Source organism: Cavia porcellus, unplaced genomic scaffold (assembly GCF_034190915.1).
Source record: "Cavia porcellus strain 051 isolate PalLab524CR breed Dunkin Hartley unplaced genomic scaffold, mCavPor4.1 scaffold_7, whole genome shotgun sequence".
NCBI classification, from domain to species: domain Eukaryota; kingdom Metazoa; phylum Chordata; class Mammalia; order Rodentia; family Caviidae; genus Cavia; species Cavia porcellus.
Window position 1 is genome coordinate 44275011 of NW_026947490.1, and position 8781 is coordinate 44283791.

At 39.5% G+C, this 8781-nt stretch overlaps 1 long non-coding RNA gene across 1 annotated transcript; it reads left to right on the forward strand.

Annotated features, from left to right (window-relative positions):
* The first annotated feature begins 875 nt into the window (after window positions 1-875).
* On the forward strand, window positions 876-2507 carry LOC134476946 (uncharacterized). Its single transcript, XR_010048793.1, has 2 exons — window positions 876-1975; window positions 2176-2507. It is a non-coding gene; the product is annotated as an uncharacterized LOC134476946 (long non-coding RNA).
* Window positions 2508-8781: the final 6274 nt, after the last annotated feature.

Sequence of the window (8781 nt, forward strand, 5' to 3'; positions counted from 1 at the left end):
TAGGAAATTTATACTTGTATATAATATATCTTAGTTCCTCTTTCTTTTCCCATTTCCCCTCCCCTTTCAACCCTTCTTCATCTCCTTATTTAAAGTTTTGTTTCCATTTTATCCTTTTTTCCTTCGTTTTTTTCTTTTCTCTCCACCTCCCATTCCCCTTTCCCTTTAAACAATTCATATTTCACAATATCTATTATACATTTTGGTTTTCATTTATATTTTATGTCTCTCATACCAGAGAGAGAATGCAATATTTATACCTGTGTGTCTGATTTATTTCATTTACGAGTATGGTTTCAAAGCCTGTCTGTTTAGCTATAAATGTCTCTTTATCCTTCTTTATGGATGAGTAATACTCCACTGTAAAAATAACTTTTATATCCATTTGTGGGTTTATGGGGATTTGGATTATTTCCAAGATTTACCTATTACAAACTGCCACTATAAACTATGGTTGTGTATATGCCACTGCTATGCTTTAATTTGCATCCCTTGTGTGATCAGTGATGTTGAATATTATTTCATGCATTTATTGTCATTTGTACTTCCTCTCAGAAAACCCCATTCATTTCATATGCCCATTTTTTAATTAGGTGTAACCCATTTTCATTCCTTCATCCCTTAACCCTAATTCTAGACACTTTTCAGGCAACAAATAAGCTTAGCAGGGAATATGTATCTCTCCTTTTACAATCTGCATGTATACTCTAATGCAAATCTGTGTCATTGCATTTATATTACTGCCATGGAAAATAAAAGGTTAATTTTTATGCATATTTTACTCATCTGGACATTTTGCAATTTCAGGTAAAAAGACTGTCTTATGAAGAAAATAAAACAATGTATCTTCATCAAGTAAGAGTAATAATAGTTATTATACTGTGTACCATTACCTTAAAATAGTTACTCAGAGTAAAAAACATAAACCTGAATGATTTTGACCAAAAAAAAAAAAACCCACATAACACTAATCTTTTTAAAAAATTCTTTTTCTTTTCTTTTCTTTCTTTTTTTGGAGCCAAGGCCTCACAGTGTAGTTCAGGCTGGTCTTAAACTCAGTCTGTAATCCCATCTGGCCTTGAACTCATGGTGATTCTTCTGCTTCAGCCTTTTGAGTGCTACTAGGATTACAAGTTTATGCCACCATGTCCAGCAGAAGGCCATCTTTTTGATAACTTTGGCTTCTCAGATTTAACCTGACATAATAAAGATTAAAAGAGCCAAATGAAGGCTAGAGGTTTAGCTCAGTGGCACAAGCACCTGGCTGGCAAGTGTAAGGTCATGAGTTTGATGCCTGGTACCACCACCACCACCAACAACAACAACAACGACAAAAAAAAAAAACAACAAAAAACCCCAAATGTGTCCAAGCATGATGGTGAATGTTTGTAATCCCGGCTCTTGGGAGGCTGAGGGAGGAGGATCGCTGAGCGTTTAAGGCCAGCCTGGGTTACATAGCAAGAGCCTGTCCCAAAATAACAAAGCAAACAGATGTGGACACAGCCTATGAGGTTGGCTATTCCGAAGGCTGAAGCAGGAGATCACAAGTTTGAGCCCAGCCTGGGCAACTTAGTGATTTAGTGAGACCCTGTCTTGCAATAAAAAAATGAAAAAAGGGCTAAGGATATAGCTGAACATGAAGACCATAGATTCAATCTCTAGTACTACAGACAAAAACAAAATCCCAAGTATGAAAAAAACAACAAAAACCAAAAAACCCAACCAGTTGCCAAAGCAATTAAGTGATAATTCTTGACTATAGGAAAAAATGAATCACTGGATCTAACGTGTGAAATTTTTTCTTTTCGTGTATGTTTGATATCAGGTGGTTAGCAGCTTGGCAGAGAAAGCCACTAGGCAGCATTACCCAAAGGGAAAATGAAAGTTTACAACTAAAGGTCAGTCTGAAAGATAAGACAGACCATCCTGAACCAGCAGTATGAAGCATTGTGAAACTGTATTTGATATTCATAAGGTCAGTTTTTACTAAACTTTCTGCAAATGTTTCTTAGTAAAGCATACTCATTTTTTCAGTAAATTATGCTATATAGTTAAATTTTTTTTTAAGCTTTTTGTGAGTACATGTTTGTAGCACCTAATGATTACATTCATCATGGGGAATTGGCACATGTACATAACATATCTTCATTTTTTTATCCTCTTCCATCCCCCCAGATAATGTGTCGATGCTGGAAGATCCTGAACTGAAGAAAACAATCTCTGTCTTCAATCTTCATGGGGAGTAATCTGTAATGAGAGCTATGCATGGTAACAAGACTTAGAGTCAAGTTCAGTCCAGACAAAAGATAAGCTAGAGTCCCTTGACTCTAGCTGGGATCTCATTAAATGAATAATGAGAGAGGAGGAGGGAGTTCTAAGGATTGTTTGAATGTTTGGGGGCAAGAGAAGAAGTCTAAGAGCCTTGGTCAGTTGGAAGTAGCCCATAACTTAATGTTTACCTGGTGCTCATTAACTATTTATTGGATTAAAGTTAATTTCATTCTCGATGCCCAGAAGTCTTGTTTTATACAGACTTTTGTCTTCTTAAAGATTTAAATGGAATTGTCTGCTGAGGGCTAATGGAAGATTGAATCATATTAACATTGGAGTAATCATGCTATTATCTTGAGGGAGCCACTGATCGACATTAAATACAGGGTAGGGATAAATGAATACTTGTTTTGAGTGAAGAAGAACAGATTTCAGGTTCTGACTGTCAGAAGAAAACATGATTTTCAGGATGGGTCAGTTTATCGATCCACCCTTCTGAAAGAGTAGCAGGGGCCGTGGTGGGGAGTCATGACCTGGAAGACTTTGATATTGTCAGTGACCTTGGCTTGCTTTCAACAGTAACCCTGAATGCGTAGGTGACACTGGACTCTTCCTGTGTTCACTGGGCAATGGGAGGAGTTTCAGACAAAAAGAAATTCTCAGAAGAGTGCATGGTCACAAAATGAGAAGCCTTTCAATAGAGAAATACTGTAAAAGGTAACCTAGGGAGAAAATAAATTTAAGCTGTAGTTAATGTTAGATATTACAAAAATAACACGAAATATTTGAAGAAAAAATATAAAAATTCTCCCACAATTAGTTATACATAAGTGATGTTATAATCTATGGAATCTTACAGTTTTATTTATTTATTTAGATACAAGAGTTCTAACTATATAGTTCAGGATGGCTTTAAACTCACTATGTAGCCCAGGCTGGCATGGAACTCAGTCTCCTGCCTCAGTTTCCTGAGTGCTAGGAATGCAGGCATGTACCACCAGGCCTGAGTTTGTTTGTTTTGAGACAGGCTGGTCTTGAACTCATTTATGTAGCCCAGGCTGGCCTCAAACTCAAAGTGATCGTTTTGCCTCAGCCTCCCAAATGTTGGGATTACGAGCCTGCACCACCATACCTTGCTGAAATCATAAAACTTTAGATCTGTGAGGAATTTAGAGGTCCATAGTCACCCTTGACAAAGTTGCCAGCCACATAGCAAATAAAGGACAGACCTTTGATTCATCACAGCTTATTTCCTGCAAATACTTGTTTATGTTGCTGCAATTGGAACACAAAATAATACTTACCCTTGATATTTATGATTCACTCTAATAGTTTTTACTCAATCCTACTTAGTCTATTCTGTTTCATTAGAACAAAGACAGTGACGTATTAAATTGCTTTTACAGCTTTTTAATGAATCTTTCATTCTAATAATTTAAGCATCTATGCTTTAGAGAAAATCTGCACAGAATACAAATAATTGCATTCTGAAGCCTTTCTAGCTGTGTGAGAACCACACAACTAGGTCTGCAGCCTATAATAGTGATTGACTCAACCCGGCAATCTCACATTGTTATTGCAAGCCAGACATGTACAGTTAAGTTCACATAGATTTATTTTTTAATTTTAATTTTTTTATTGGTATATGTTTGCTGTGCATAACATTCACATTTACCCTAGAAAATTTGTATATGTACATAATTTAATTCTTTGTTTTCTATTTCCCTCCTTCAACCTTCTTTCCCTCCCCAAGTATAAAACCTTTGTTTTCCTTTTTTTCTTCAAATATTTTTTAAAATTTAAATCCCTTTTCCCTTCCTTTGCTACCCCCTCCTCTCTTCCTTGATTCTCTTCCTTGAACATGTTCTTCCTACTTCCCACTATCTATCCCATTGGACATATTTTAAACAACTAAGATTTTACTTAAAAATAATTTACTGCAGCTGAGTGTGGTGGCACATGTCTGTAATCTTAGCACTCCAGAGCCTGAGGAGGATTGCAGTGAATTTGAGGCCAGCCTGTGTTACATAGCAAGACCCTATCTCAACAAACCAAACCAAACCAAACGAAAACAAAACAAACAAAACAAAACAAAACAAAAACTTCTGAGTACTTATGATATGTCTGACCCTGGCATTGGTATGCTGAGATAAATGGAGAACTCCCACCCTCCAGACCGTATAGTCCAGCTGGGGATAGTGTCAGGTAGTAGCAATAGGGTGAGAGCTATAAGAAATGTGCACAAACTTCTATGGAAAAATGAAACGGTCACTTAGCTCCAGTTGAGTGGTAAGGGATATTGGGGAGGGGAGTTTCTGGATTAAATAGTGCGAGAGAGGTGAGATGATTTGGAGTTAATCTGGAGTGGGAATAGATAGAGTCAAGATCAACTAAAAGATATTGAGTATCTACTACGTGTCAGGTGTCTTACACAAATTATTCTAAAACTAATAAAACTAATAGTGAAATTCATAGATGTGGAACCTGAGGCTTGGGAGACAAAATGAATTCTCCATAAAGCAAAGAAGCTTGTTTTTACTTCTTTTTCTTTAGTTATTGCAGTATAGAGTGTCTTCAGTTTTGAAGTAATCTAAGGCAGACTAATCAAACTTCTTGCCTGATTTCTGTTAGTGTCATGAAAAACAAAATTCTGGCTTTATTATTTGTACAGATGTTTGCTCTCACTTCAGGATTTTCAACACATCCTGCTCCATGCACCCCAAGATTGGGAGAAAGGATCTATGATTTCTTTCCCATAGCCCCTTCCCCTAGTGGGAGGCTGTATTGTCCAGTAGTTAAGAAATTCCCTTGCTGCCACTCTCTAACTTTGTATTTCTAAGATTTGTATTTCTCATTTGGAAAATGTGGTTGATAATACTCCCTAACTTACCAAACTATTGTGAGAATCAAAGTGAAAAAATGAATGTAAAGCGCTTAGCATAGTGCAGGCATGAAGAAATCAGTTCTGAAATAAAAGCATTGCACTGAGAGGCAAGTTCACTTCCTTAAACGGAAGTTTTGTTTGTGATTCTGAACTTTGGTTGACCTCGTATTTTTTTGACACTGTGGTTTAGGCTGTGGGTGAAGCAGGAACTGAACCAAAGGTTCAGGGCCAGGATTGTATCAGAGAAACTTGTATAGATTCTCAGTCTCTACACTACTCGTCAGGACTTCAGGCTCCTTTAATAATACAGGCTCATTTCCATGTGGGATTTGGATGAGTGCTGTAGTCAGAAGGTGGGGCAGAAGGAAGTTTCTTAGGCGCTTCTCTCCTTGGCTGGACAGAATACCTGACACCTGAAACCTAAAGGAGCAGAGGCTTATGTTGGTTTCATAGTTGACTGTTCTAAGCCAAGACAGCATGACATGGGACAAGGCAAGCTGTTCACCTTATGTCAGACAGGTTGCAGAAAGACAAAAGGATAGGAGGAGCTGGGAGGGAGAGAAACCTCTCCAGACCACACCCCAGGGATCTGCCTCTGCCAACCAGACTCCATGTCCTAAGAGCAAGTCAGCTATAAGCCCCCATAATCCCGTTGAGACCAAGAGATGAAGGGACAAAATGTAAGGGCCTGAGCAGACTAAAGACGAGATGAGATAAGCCTCGAGGAAAAGTGAAAGGCAGAAGTCAAAAAGCTCATGGATACTGTGATTTGAGCAACTATTTCCAAGATGATAATATGTAATCTATTAACAGGTGATTTCTTACTGTTATGTTTTTTTTTGTAGTTCTGTATTATGTGTAACCTTACACTGCTTTGTTTTGTTTTGTGTTTTTCTCTTTTTCCTCTAAAAAAAAAAAAAAAAAAAAGCTCATGGAGACCACTGACGACAAGAAGTCTGGCAAGCAGTGGCATTTTCGTACATCCTCTGTCCCTTTTCATGCTTCTAGATTCACGTGTTTCTTTGGTGTCATTCTGGCTCCCCTTGTCTAGCAAAGGCTTTACTTTGTCCTTCTAATAAATCACACCTGGCACCAGCACTGTTGCCCACTGCTTGGTGTTCTGTCCAGTCAGTCTTTGTCACCCTCAGGACAAGAACTCCCAGGGAGAGAGCCAGTTACACAGTCACCTTCTAAAAGCACCACCTATGCACACATGAGGTTCTCAGGAGGCATATAGATATACACCATAATGGAGGGATGAGACAGTAAAGTAAGGAATGAGATGATGAAAGAATTGTCAGAGCTGGAGATGTAGCTCAGCAGCACAGTGCCTGACTGACAAGCATGAGATCCTGAGTTCTGGTTTAATCCCCCCACAAATAGACTGTTGGACAAGGAGGGAGGAAAGCGGTGAACTGGCGGATAGGGATATAGATATTGTGAAGCTATGAAGAGACAGGAAGAAGATAAAGACAGCAGGGAGAAGGAAGAGGAAAGGAAGAAAGAAGAAGAGGGGCAACGTGGTTGAAAGAAATAAACAAGGAATGAAAACTCAACGTATGTCTAAAAACAGCCTCTGGCTGTGGAGCTAGGTGACTCTTACATGCTTCAAAGTATAAAGTACTTTGCTTTATAAAGTATGTATCATAGGAAAAAGGATAGGCTACACAATGCAGGTTCTTTCCCTCTGTCTGAAAGCAGAGTTAGAGAAAATGAAAAAAGCGACCATTAAGATGTGTTTCTCTCCATCTTTCAGCTACTCTGCAACTTTATTTCATTGGTAGTTAATATCTTACTCCCACATTCCAGTGTGTCTAAGCTATATGTTTAGATTTCAAGGCTGTTTGAGTCACTGACCATGATTGGTGAGCTCATGAGATTAGAACTTTGTCACAAAAATCATATTATCAAAGAATTGAGATGTGTTGTGTGTATATACCAACTCCCCCTAGAGAATGTCATCATTTTGTACTGCAAATATTTACTAGTAGAAAATTGGATGACTCCGTTTCATGTAGTAATCTCTTCAATAATACATTTGGCAGATGGTCATCTTGGTCCAATACAATATCCCTATTAGCACAGTTGACCAAAAATTAGACCGTCTTTTACTTTACAGTTCTAACTGACACAGATTGAAGAAATCTGTGTTGTGTTGAAATTTTTTAACTTTCACACACTGGACCTAATGCCACTAGCTGACGCAACTGACAAGTTAGTAAGTTCCGGTTTCTTTATGACAAAACTTCAATTCATACCTAGACATTTGCTGTCCTTCAAAAATTTTCCTCATTTTGAGTATTTGAGACTTTTCCTTTGTTAGGGCCAACGCCGCAGGGAAAGAGACCCCAAGGACTCAGCTCTTGGTGAGGAAAAGAAAGTTTATTTCCATGCGCATGGGGTCCCTCAGGCAAACGTGTGCGGAGGGGGCCCCGAGGGGAATTTGTGCAGGGTTTTTAAAGGTACACGCAGGAGGCAAGCAAGTTTACAGAAGCAAATCGCATTGGTTAATTTTGAGCGGCGCAGGACCTGGCTAATGCTGATTTGAGGGTCTGGGGCTGAGTAACCATGGAGACCGAGGGTCTTGGGTTGACCTTAGAGTGCCAGGTGCTCCCTGGTCCTGTTTATACAGTACATTCTTTTGCCTATCTCTATCTTTACAGAGAACAGAACATCTAGTGGTTAATGACTAGCAGAGACATTCCCTTTGGCCCCGCTCTGACTATCTCCTGGGAAAGGTTTAGGGAGTGAAGCACTCTTTACTGCTCTGTTTTGATAGCTCTGGGAAGTTAGGGAGTCAACCCTTTTATTCCCCGCTCTGGGGAGTTAGGGAGTTAACCCTTTTATTCCCCGCTCTGGGGAGGGGGTTGTAGCAGGGGGGTCGACTCTCACACTCCCCCCTTTTATTTTTCCAATGACTTTTAATCCTAAAGGTCCTGTATAGGTAAGGGGTCATATTGTTGGCGTAGCACCATAACTTTTACCTGAGAGATCTGAGCCCTCACAAATTGGGTTACTCGGTTAATGAGGCAAGGGGCTATAGCCATGACTATAATGAATCCGGCCAGGGGTCCCAGTAAAGGGAGAACATAGGGCAGGATTGATTCCCAGAAGGAAAACATTTTGGCTTCACTTGAAGGGGGCTCTTGAGATTTGATTCTCTCTCTCAGCTTTTCCATTGCGTCTTTTACAATCCCAGTATGATCAGTGTAGAAACAACATTCTTCTCTAAGTGCAGCGCAGAGACCGCCTTCTTTTAAAAATAGAAGATCTAAGCCTCTTCTGTTCTGTAACACTACTTCAGATAGAGACGAGAGAGATTGTTGTAACGCAGTTATAGAAGTTTCTAAGGCCTGTAAATCTTGGTTTACTACTGCAAGAAGCTGTTGGCGAGACTGATGCCCAGTAATGAGGGCTGCTGTGCCAGTTCCTATCCCCCCCGCCACACCTATCCCCAATAGGACTGCTAGGGTCAGGGAGACAGGTTCTCGTTTATATCGACCTCCCATGAGGGAGAGTGTGTTAGGGGGGAGATATTTAATGCGTGGCATAAGGTCTATAAGGATGCAGGAGCTGCTGTCTGCAAGGAGGACGTTAGTGGAGACACAAGGAGTGAGCCCATTGGT